This window comes from Cryptomeria japonica, chromosome 5 (assembly GCF_030272615.1).
Source record: "Cryptomeria japonica chromosome 5, Sugi_1.0, whole genome shotgun sequence".
Taxonomy (NCBI): Eukaryota; Viridiplantae; Streptophyta; class Pinopsida; order Cupressales; family Cupressaceae; genus Cryptomeria; species Cryptomeria japonica.
This window is the reverse complement of record NC_081409.1, coordinates 386,320,387-386,333,713: the sequence shown is the minus strand read 5'-3', so window position 1 is coordinate 386,333,713 and position 13,327 is coordinate 386,320,387.

The following is a 13,327-nucleotide window of genomic DNA, read 5'->3' as shown; positions in this document are numbered from 1 at the left end:
TTCTGTGAAGTGAATGGAATCAAAAGACAGTTATCAGTGCCTTGGACACCAGAATAGAATGGAGTTGTTGAGAGGAAAAATAGAACTATTTTGGATGCAGCAAGAAGTATGTTATCAGAAGCAAATCTACCACGTGTACTGGAGAGAGGCAGTAAGCACTGTTGTCTATACATTCAACAAAGTTCACATCAAAGGTGAAACCGGTAAGACCCCTCATGAACTATGGTTTGGTAATACTCCTACTCTTAAGTATTTCAGATTTTTTGGAAGTAAATGTTATTTTAGAAGAGATGAGTATATTGGCAAGTTTGATCCTAGAAGTGATGAAGGAATATTTCTTGGTTATTCATCTAAGAGTAAAGCTTATAGATGCTTTAATAAAAGATTACAGAAAATTGTTGAGAGTACAATTGTAAAAATTGATGAACAATTCTGAGGAACTTCAAGGTATATGGACTCTGAACCGGTAATAGAAATTATGACAAATGAACCAACAGTAAATCCACCAGTACAGAATGATGATCCAGTTACTCTGGTATCATCAGAAGATACCATAGTAATTGAAGAACAACAACAGACTAAGACACCCTGGTATGTAAGACTGAATCATTCTGAAGATCAGATAATTGGAAGCAAATTTAAAGGAGTCATGACAAGAGGAAGTTTGGCAAATGAAGAGGTATGTCTTATTTCTCAAATTGAACCATTATCTATCAATGAGGCATGTGAAGATAAATTTTGGATTAAAGCTATGGAAGAAGAATTAGGACGAATTGAGAAAAATAATACTTGGACATTAGTTCCCCGACCTGAAAATAAAAATGTAATTGGAACCAAATGGGTATTTAGAAACAAACTCAATGAAGATGGTAAGGTTGTCAGGAATAAAGCAAGACTAGTGTGTAAGGGATATTCTTAGAAAGAAGGAGTTGATTACAATGAAACCTTTGCACCGGTAGCCAGAATTCAGGCAATTAGATTATTCTTGGCCTTTGTAGCTCACAAGGATTACAAAGTTTATCAAATGGATATTAAATGTGCATTTTTGAATGGATAACTTGAAGAGGAAGTCTATATTGAACAGCCTGATGGATTTTCTTTGATAGATAACAATGATATGGTTTGCAGATTAAGAAAAGCTCTGTATGGACTAAAGCAAGCTCCAAGAGCCTGGTATGCAAGATTGGATAAATATCTTTTAAACATTGGTTTTACTAAAGGAAATGCAGATAGCAATTTATATTACAAAGTAACTAATGATGACATTTTGATTATGGAAGTATTTGTTGGTGATATAATCTATGGAGGAGAAGATGGATTATGCAAAGAATTTTCTCTTAAAATGCAGCATGAATTTGAAATGTCTATGATTGGAGAAATAAAATTCTTTTTAGGATTGTAGATTTTACAGACTGATAAAGGCATATTTTTGAGTCAATCTAAGTACTTGAAAGAACTACTCAAGAAATTTGGGATGGAGAACTCTAAACCGGTAAGCACACCTATGACTACAAATGACAAATTATCTCAAAGGGATGAATCTACACCTGTTAATCCAACTAGATACAAATCTATGATAGGAGGTTTACTGTATTTGACACAAGCCAGACCTGATATTATGAATGCAGTATGTATAGTTTCTAGATTTCAGAGTAATCCCAAGGAAAATCATGAATCAGCAGTAAAAAGGATTTTTCGGTACTTACAAGGCACAACAAATCTTGGATTATGGTATCCTAAAGATGAAAATTTTGATCTATATGCATACACAGATGCAAATTGGGTAGGAAATGTGGATGATAGAAAGAGCACCACTGGAGGAGCATTCTTTCTTGGAAAGATATTAGTTTCTTGGTTAAGTAAGAAATAGAGTTGTACATCTTTATCAACAGTAGAATCAGAATATGTTGTAGCAGCAACAAATTGTACACAGGTACTCTGGCTTAAGCAAATGTTGAAAGACATAAAGGTAAAATGCAAGGAACCTATTACTATATATTGTGATAACACTGCAGCAATTGATATATCTAAGAATCCAGTATTACATTCTAAAACAAAACATTTTTCTATCAAATTGAATTTTCTAAGGGAAAAAGTTGAAGAAAAGGAAATAAAACTAGTTTATGTGAATACTAAAGAACAACTTGCAGATATTTTTACAAAACCTTTGCCTAAGGAAACTTTTGAGTATCTCAGAGATCAGCTCAGAGTCTTACCTCCACCTGTAGAGACTTAGACAGTTGATGATTGTCATCAACTGGCAGAATTAAATGGACAAATCTTTTATTCCGGTATTTGATGAGGAAGCTACTTCAAAGGGGGAGTAGTTGGTATATTGAATTGATTGGTATTTTGTATGAACTTGACCTTTTTGTGACTTTGGCATTTGATGTCAAAGGGGGAGAGATATATGGAAAAACATTTAAGGAAAAATATATGAAAAAATGCATTATCTTTTTGAGATTGGTATTGTAAATAAATCTTTGTATAAACACATATTACTCCCAGGGGGAGAATTGGTTTTTATACTTGGCATTTCTATTTTGGCACTTTGATGGTTTTTCCATCTTGTGTTGCCATCAATGCCAAAGGGGGAGATTGTTGGTATTTTGGTATGGTTTTGTCATTGATGTCAACACCTACTAAATACACCTACTTTGGAGATCCAACAACGTTCACCGGCAATCAGTAAACTATTCAAACAATCACCAATATATGGTTAACCGACAGGATATAATGTTAACCGGTAGGATATATAATGTTCACCGGTACCTGCAATGACATGGAAGACACTTTGTAAAGTTGAAGACATCATGTGGACACTTTTTCTTGAAGTAGTATCATTGGTATATTCTTATTTGCATATTTGCTTTTACCAGCAAATAGGTCCAGGTTATCTAGGGTTACACCGGCAGGTTTATCTTTTCTAGATCAGCATGGCACGCTATGGAGATGATTTATTATTGTTGTAAATGCATTAAGCCGACATGTTCAATCGGTTATTGCATCGGATATTGTATTATTTGTAAAATGTTTTTATTGTAATATCTTGTAGAGCCAACCTACTAAAATTGGTCTTAGGGTATGGTATAAATGTAAGATCTTATTTGTAAGATCAAGTGTGGAATGTGAAAAAGATTTAAGAAAGGGTATATGCAAGATCAAGCAGAGAAAAACACGAAGACATCATTTGAAGGTGAAGTTAGGTTTTTGTAGAAGCATATCAGCATTACACTGGTACTGAATCCAGCATACAAAGATGCTATTTTGTGCAGTACATTCTCATTGGATTTAACCATCCAACTATAGTCAGTGTGACTCCCATTTGTGTTTGAGTGGTGAGCTCTAGGCTGTTGGCCTTTCTACATGTGTAGACCCCTCTTGTACACTTACTATCTGCAGTAGTATCATCTGATTGTGGGTAAGGTTTCCCACCGTGGTTTTTCCCCTTACAGGGTTTCCACGTACAAATATTTGTGTCATTTGTTGTGGATGACTTTATGTTTATGTTTCATGCATTAATTCTTACCGGTACATCATTTCCTCTTAATACTGTTCACCGACACAATTAACTGTCTTACCAGTATTAAGCAATAAGTTGGTTAATAGGATTTTGGTTTGAATTTATTTGACAACTGATTCACCCACCCCCCTCTTAGTTGTCCCCAGGACCTACATTTCTTTGTGCCAAGCATAGATATCGAGTGAACACAAATATCACCTCTATGTTTTTGGCTTTGTGCATCAAAATGGGGATCGGGAAACGCAAAATGAAGCTATTGTTCTTGAAGCTTTTTCTCCACTATTTTTTGGGGGAAATTGACTCGGTGTTAGACAATATTGATGATCAGAAACGTATCCCCATGGCTAATCAGTATTACATTTTGTGTGAGGGAGAGAATGAAGTTAGGAAGTTCTAGTTAATTTAGACCATGGAACTGGAGGATTTCATCTAGAACAGGCTGGAAAGACACTTAAATTTGAATTTTGTGCTTTATGTGGTAGATTGTATGATGCACTCAAATTTATTCGACATGGGGCAGTTTGATCATGATAAAAATCTTCAGAGGAGGCAAGATATTTTTGTGACCGAAGATGGTCAGATTGAGGAGGGAAATAATTGGGGTTTGGACCTAAGTGAAATCTGGATACTAGAGGACATGAGGCTCATTGAAGAAATCGCTACAGGTCTGGTTCATATGAACTGCGGAATGGATTTGCCGGTGATCGCGAAAGCTCATATTGCACAGTGTTGGAAATGTGCCTCTAATTCACTTGACATATATGGGTTGATCGAAGTAGCCTACACTGATGGAACAACAGAGTGTTACTTTCTTGGTTTTTGAACACCTTCTGACCAGTATGACTTACACCGGTGTCTTCCTTTCTATCGGGATAACTTCATCTTTCGAGAAGACTGCATCAGAGTTGTGTCGATGACCCGATGGAGCTATCTTAGGCGGTCTAGGTTGTCATCGACTATCGGAGGTTCCGGTCTGGAGTTACGTTGATACTCGATGAAGTTGCCTTCGGGCATAGAGTTGATATCGGCAATCGGGTATAGAGTTGATATCGACAATCGGGTCGACATGATGAAGGCTATGTCGAAGTCCCGATGAGTCCACTTTGTTTTATCTTAGAGTGCTTCGCTTATCGAGATAGCAGTTTTGGGCAGTTTTGGGCATGTGTCGATGACCTAATGAGACCACCTTAGGTTATCAGGATAACAATGCAGGTCGGGGTAACATCACAGTGTTGGTTCCGATGAGCCAATGATGTCTGCTCTTGGTTATCAAAGATCGGGGTAACGTTTCATGTGTTTTGTTGATGACCTGATGGAGTCACCTTCGGTGATTAGGTATCATCGAGCGATCATCTCTACCGGTTGAAAGCTATACTGATGGCCGATGGAGCAGAGAACGATTGCAGATGTGAGATCAAACCAAGATCCAAAAAGGTGAACATTTGAACACTAAGGATGAGACTGTCGGCGTATATGAATATGAACCGATCTGAATCGTTGATGCATGTGAGATGATTGATTTTCCATGATTGCAGACCAAGAGACAATTTGACTTCCTAACCATCTCACACAGATGTAATGGTCAACCAGTTTGGTATTAGAAGCCAAATGTGAACCGAATGTAAGGTTACGAATTATGATAGCTATTGGGCGATCTGTAATTGCAGTGTGATCCGAGTGTTGTATGTTATATCTAGAATGATTGTTTGACAAAGTGAAAGGAAGTCTGCAGACTGAACTTTATTGTATTTAACATACTGATAATAAAGTTATTTTCTGTTGGTGGTGGGTTTTTCTCTCGAAAGGGTTTTCCCATGTTAACTCTGTGTGTTCTATCTTTGTGTTGTTTAATTGTGTATTCTCATGCTTGTGCCATATTATGTAAAAGTTGTAAATTTGTAAACACTAGTTTGTTTTCCCCTGCAAATTGATATTAGGGAAGTGAATTTCCACACTTGCTTTCCTTACACAGAGATGGTGCATGAAACTATATTTGACTCCTCTGATAGCGACGAATAATGTTGACCCTCTCTTTCCCTGTGTTTCGATCTATTATTGTTTCTTATTATTTGGTTTTAGAAATTTTTTTGTAATATTTGGACTTTAAGCAATTAATAGTAGATATGGAGCATATTGGCTCTCTTTTTGTTCCTTATGCTCACTTTGAGCAGACGAAATGCAATGGTTTCTTTTTATTTGTTTTATCATGTATGTGATAGAGGAATAATGGTACATAGACACCTCTGCTAAAAGTTTATAATCTTCAGGATACAACCTGCATGAGGAGTCTTTGGGCATTTTTGCTTTGACAAAGGTTTTAACAACATATAGACACCTCTTATTCTTGTAATTTTTTCCTATGCAGCAATACAAGGTGCTGGCCTATCCAGATATTTATCGACTAAAAAAAATTAGTGTCAAAGAGGGAGGAACTAAATCTCTATGCAGTATATTGTGATGGAATTATTATCAGTGTTTTGTATGTTTTTTTATCGATCATTAACAAAGTATAATTACTGTATTATAATTTGGATGGGGACATCACATGCACCCTTTTTGAGAAGATGCCCGATGGATCATAATTCATTATTTGTTGCAAATGCAATGAAACCATTCCTTATTACTGTTAATGATGATCTTGAGTGGCAGGCATACAAATACTTAGGAGGGTCATTGCTTGCTAGTCGTATATAACATAGGCATCTGTGGGCCTCATTTCACAATGTGCGAATAACCGGTTGTGTTACCATTCTAACCATTGTCTTCAACGTGCAATGCTATTTAGGTGTATAGAGAAAAATATATCTGAAAATTTAGGAGACAAGATATGGACTTACTTGATCATCGTCAATAGAGAACCTGCATACCCACACAATGCAAAGCCAAATGAACTAAGAAATACACACATATAGTAAAATCTACTCCATTGCACTTATATCATCAAAGACCTTGTGTTCAAAAAATGATGCTTTGAAAAGCACATGCACAAGAATCTATGGTCAATGAATCTATGAAATATGACGGATGCAAAAAAAAATTGCTAGAATGCATAGAGTAGGATCCAATTCTAGATTGGTAGATTGCTAAATTGCATATTAGGATTAACGAAGATGAAAGAATCTTGTTATATACAAGACCTTCTAGAAAATGGAGGGATAGAATTAAGATGGTTGGCTAGGATTAAAGGGTACATACACAAAATGATTAACTAATAAGCTAACAAGTAGAAGAAATAATAAAATAATGAAGGGGTTTGGTAGATGAAGATTAAGAGATAAATGTCATGTGTCATAGACTCAAAAGTAAATGATTTAATTGTCCAAATAAAAATTTATTTATTTAATAGAGGAAGTGGGAGAAATTTAATAAATAAAATATTTATTTCATTTATGGAAATGTTGATTGAAATAAAATAAAATCTAATATGAATGATGAAAGGCTTAGAAGAGCAAAAATGAATTAATTATATAAATTAAAATTTATATACATATATTTTTTTTTGAGATAAGTGCTATCTATAATGGGGATAGCTCCCTATATTGCTTCAAAAAATACATTACATATTTCAACTTGACTCATACTAGCAGTTTTAAATACCTTTCATCCTTCCCTAGCCAGACACAAACATACTTAAACATATAATCAACCTCACTGTCATTCACTACACAACCTTCTAAGACACACTTAACACAATTTACAAATCCTATCATCAATACTCTGCATTCAGTAGCCGCTACATTTTAAAGCCCACATGAACACCTACATTCAAACAGTTCCTAACCTCTCATGAACTGGAGGATCGATGTTGCATACTCACCCAAACTGAAGAGATTTTTCTATATATGCCTCCGAAATCCACCAATCCTCTAAGTTCTTGAGCCTATGAAAAGGATCCAGGTTTCCATTCATCACTACACATCTAAACACTTCCCATGCCTCCTCCCACTAGTACATTTGGGGTCATTTTCCAATGAGCATTCGTTAGAGTTCAGACAACAAAATTTCAGAATTCTGAGGAAATCAGGAGAAAATCCTCGTCTCTATTTTTTCGTCTGAAATTCCAACAATGGGATGCACATCGGAAATATGACTTCTCCACGTCGGAAATTTATATGGAGTAGTGGCATGTTTTTTCGACGAGGAGATGTATGAATTTTGACATGTGTGCGAAGATGAGACGTAGGACATGCTCCTCATTTTTTGACGAGGAGACATTGGAATTCTGATGTGTGTGTGACAATGAGACGTAGGACACACTCCTCTTTTTTTGACGAGGATACATTGGAATTCCAACATGTGTGCGATGATGAGACGTAGGACACTCTCCTATTTTTTTGATGAGGAGATGTTGGAATTCCGATGTGTGTGCAATAATAAGATGTAGGACATGCTCCTCTTTTTTCAAGGAGGATGCGTTGGAATTCCGACATGTGTGCGATGATGAGATGTAGGACAAGAATGTCATAGGTATGACAACCTCATCGGTTGTCTTGTGGTGTTCGTCAGAATTCCGATGTTCCCCAATATTTCAAAAAAAAATGTAGCAAATTTTTTATGCAAGTTGACTGCCCTATATATATGGGATGTAGGTCAACTATAGGATTTTGATGCATTAAATGAAATTCCATGTGAAATACAAGAGTTTTCTAATGTTCCCATTCTTGAACTATTCCCACTAAAGCAGTAAGGTACATTTGTGGACAAGGAGTGACAATCCTTGGACACCATTAGCATTTAGGAGTTTGTAAATTTTGTTAGAAGTAAATATAGCTAAATATTAGTAAGAGAATAATAAATGAGGAAACTATCGAGTCTTATAAATAAGGTGGTTTCATAAGGTAAATAAGGGTTGAACCCAAGAGATGATCACCACCAAGACAAAATATCATGTGTCCCCATCATATTAAGGGAATGCCTAAAGGAAGGAAGATCTTAAAGATAAGGCCTTGAAGATATCCATCACACTAAGGAGTAAAGAGATTAATAAATGATTCATCAAGAAGAAGTAACTTATTCCATACCATTAGCCAATACATTCGAATACAAGTCATATCATTACAAAGATAGAATTTGAGATGAAGAATACACCATCAAGGCAATAATGATCATCGTAACAAGTAATAAGTTCATATCCATTGGATTGTGATGATATAGAGATGATTGCAAGAAACATAAAGATAGTCATAGACAATCAATATTATATGGAAGCTACAATGATCCTAGGACTGTATGCCAACATCACAATATATACCAAATTTGACTTCCTTTGAATGAATTAATTCGCCAAGCCTTGATGTAACACTAAATATGTAACTTGCAAACAACAGGCAAAGTAAACTTTTTAATCAGTACTAAGTCCATCTCAAAGGATATAGAGGACATAAACTCTATAATACTGAAGCATGTCAAAAAGGGACTAGTCTTAGAATGGAAATAAGCATGAAAACCTTGCTAATAAGGGGGTTGAAGGAGACGTGATACAAATCAAAGACAATTGTAATGATTGGGATCATCCTTTTAGGGATGTACTATTTAGGGACGAGGAGAGTGTGATCAAGAAAGGAATTGGATAGTCAAGTGTACTTCAAAATTTCCTCTAGGAACAAGATTGAATGATGGTTCTTTGGATTTAGCAGCAGAGTTCATTGATTGGTTTTTGTCCATAGTACGTGGATGTACTTGACAAATCTTACACCTAGAAGAAACTAGTAAATTTTGTCAAGGAATAGGAGGGAATGGGTACAAAGTGCCATGACAATATAACTCATTGATTGAAGTTTGTAGAATTTAGATATTGAGTAGCTTTAGGATGGGACTAAAATGGTTTTTCTAGCAGCACGAAGTTGTTCTGATTTTTTGGGAAGGAGTCAGATTTGAATTATTCATAGAAATCCTTGAAATTTCAAGAAACTTCTAGGGGAAGGTAGGATATTTTAGGAAGGTGTATGTTAAATTTTTTGACCGAGGAGAGGATCATCGCAGATTCAAACAATGCATCATTATTTTGGGTTGAGCTACTTATGTAGAGAGGAAACACTGGAGGAGAAGTGCAGGAGATTATTTGATATTGACACGGATGAGGGACAAGAGGCGATTAGGGGGCTGGTGGAAGAGGTTATTAGCAGAGATAGACATCGGTGAGATGAATATGTGTATGAAGTAGTGCTCACAATTTTGATTGACATTCTAGCTTCCAAGGAGAAGTGTGTTGAGCGAATTTTTGGCTTCATTAGAGATGTTGATATAGATGTTGTTGGTAGTGTGGTTATGGAACTAGAGGAGGAATGGGCTAGTGTTCTGAATATTTATTTTAACCCTGCAGTTATTTTTTGATATTTCAAAGAAGATTTTGATGCCGATGATGTGGAGATTGAAAGATAAAAAGAGGAGACAAAGAGGCAGGAAATTTTTTTGGATGAATCCTGGGAGGTCTTTCGGATTGGGGTTATCAATAGTGATTTGGCTCCTTTTTAGAGGATGATGAATGAACAAGATAACAAGTTGACTGAGGAGGGAACTAATAGATTGGTAATAATGAGCAACTGAGCTTCCACTATTCTGCAACTTTTGTAATTGGAATATGTGGTTTGTTTGTGGTTCGGGTGGTGGGCAGTGCTATAAATAGCGGTGCTAAATTTGTTTATGCTCAATTACAATAAAAAAGACATTTAGTTAGTTAATGACTTCCAAAGGGGACCACCCTTTTATTTTGAAATTGTTTGGCTCTCATATAAGTATGAGGGGAGTTTTGTAATATTAAGATATCATTAGCAAGAAGACTATTTTCATGTTTAGAATTTTAATCAATACAAGTGTATGCATTTCTCTACATATGTTGTGGAAAATGTTGTTTCAGTAACCTATTCTCTTATGTTATTATCTGGAATAGATAAGGTTGCTTTAAAAATTTCTTAGTGTGGAAAATTGGTTGCTTTCATTTTCAATTTTAAAAAACAAGATTGTATGTGGAAATATAATTTTTCCTTATATTTCTTGCTTAATTGGTCTTTTAGAAGGAAAGTTAAACTCATTTAAGAGAACTGTAGTGGAAGAAGTCAATTTATAAACACTTGGGAGTAGGACAATTGAAAGATTCATCAAAAGGGTGGATTTAAAAAACTGTCACATACGAGTTATATGTGGGATCCTGGAAGACATAGACTTTGCGACCCAATAGAAGAGGATATGCACTGATCATTACTCAATTATTTACTCAAAATACTACTTTACTTTGTCATATTTTATATGTTGGCAATTGACACTCGATTTGGTTGGTTTCACTATGTTGTCATTGATGGCAACATGATATTGTGTTTCGGCTTCATGTTTTGGTTCAGTTGTGTATCGGCAGGCACTTCACTTATACTATACCGACACTGACACCGACAGGACAAAAGGAATTCTTTGGTTATCGACAATGCAGGCCGACATGGTTTAGAAAAGGTTCTCAGAACTGGAGGCCAACATATCTTGGATCTGACATTGGCAATTTATTTTAATACTTAAGCATTTATGTTATTTGGCCGACATGTAATTTGATATTGTATATATCTTTATAAGCCGACATAAGGCATGATAATCTATATAAGGTATATAGGTCAATTTGATAGGAATCATGATGTGAATATTTAATTGGAAGGAGATGCAAAATATGTCAAAGAGATTATGTATGTGAGGATATTTATGTAAGGGTTATTCCGGTAAAGGGTTTAGGGTTTCAGACTGGAATAGATAGAGCTTAAACCGAAACTGTATTTTGGCATAGAAGATTCTATCTTAGTAGTTCAACACTTCTCCAGATTGTAGTTTGGATTTTTATGTAGTTAGTGAGGCTCCTTTTGTGATTGAGTAGTGTGCTCTAGGTTGTAAGCCTTCCTGCAAGTGCAAACCCCTCATATTTTGTAATATCTCTTCATATGGCCAGTGGATTGATATTGTGGGTCACAAATCCCATCATGGTTTTTCCTCTTTGAGGTTTTCCATGTATAATTTTGTGTGTTATGGTTCTCATTTATGTGATTGGCTTATTGGTTGTTTTAATTATTTCAATTGTGTATGTACCGGTATACCAGTTGGTGTATGCATGTTTTTAAGGTTAAAATTAAGCATTCCTATATAACATTGATTCACCCGTCCCCCCTCTCAGTGTTATTGGATTCCAACATAATACACTTCAATTTAATTCAAGTACTAGGATTGATAAAGAAGATAGAGAGTAGGGAATAAGTTGAGATCAGTAAGGAAGATTAAGGTTAGTAGATAACACAAATAAGAAACATAAATTGTGTAAGAATATATAGACTTCAAGCATAAAGATCGAATAGCTTCTACAACAACAATCTTGAACTCATCAGTAGCACTCTATTTTGGGACCTTATGCCATTCTGAGATAGGGAGCAAACCAAAGTGAAATATTCAATCTTCTTTAAAAATCATTAGTGAAAAGAAATAACTAGTGAGTAGGTATACCCACCTAGGTCCTACAGAGCCTAAAGTGAGGGAGTTAGAAACTTAATTGGTTCACTCCACAAGTTGGCCAGATCAATTGGAGAGTTTGAAGATAGGAGTTGGCATTTCCTTAGAACATATCCAATCTATTGATTTGAGATCCAACAGATTCTATGCTTAAGGAGTGTTGTTATGTGGGAAATGCCTCTAATGAATGATTGATATGTTGAAATAAAGAATTGGATCAGCTGGTTCCTAAGGCACTTGGATGGATTCCCATGATGCTCTACATCATGAAGAAACCCTAAGAGTACTCGGAGAACCATTGGTCACTCTGCATCACCTTGTCTACTCAATCTAGACCAACTTTAGGCATTTATAAGCCCATATGACAGTTACAAACTTTAACCACTCCCTTTTCAACTGATGGCTAATAACTCATATGTAACATTTACAAAAATAAAAGTTGCATTTTTGCACTTTTCACAACTTTCCCCACTTTTTGTGCTTTTGACACCACAAACCTTAGAGACCTTATCAAACACATTAAACTTGATTTGAGTTAGAGTTGTTTGGGTTTTGATGAGGCTTAGAATGAGTGATAAGTGTTTGAAGAGATCAGAGAGATGTGAAATGAATCCTAGATTGAGTTAGTAGTGATAAGAAATAGTTTTTTGTCATAGGGAACATGAATGATCAATCAAAGAAGGGTTTGGTATTTTTGATGGCATTGATGTCAAAGGGGGAGTGATATAGATGTGAAAAATAAAAAGGGAGTTTTATACATTAGGGGGAGTATAGGTGAAAAATAATGGAGGTATGGAGTATTTTGTATTGATGGATATTCAACTCAGGGGGAGCAAGTTCAAGATGAAACTGGTAGATGGAAACCATGATCATTTTTCACATGAGTGTTGCCATCAATGCCAAAGGGGGAGATTGTTGTAAATTGACACTCAATTGGTTGGTTTCAATATGTTGTCATTGATGGCAACATGTAAAATTATTCTGGCTTTATACTTTGGGTTAGTTGTGTACCACCAGGCACTTCATAGACACTTCACCGACACTGGCACGAGCAAGTTGGAAGGAATTATTTGGTTAACAACAATGCAGGCCGACATGGTTTAGAATCAGGTTATCAGTATTGGAGGCCGACATCTTTTGGATTCGGCATTGGCAATTATTTTTGATATTCATGTATATATGTTATTAAGCCAACATGTATATTCATATTATAATTATCTTTGTAAGCTAACATAAGGCATGTTGAATTGTAAAGGATATATAGGTCAGTTGGTTAGATCATTTTGAAATATGGATTGATAGGACAATATATGTGAAATATATGAGAGA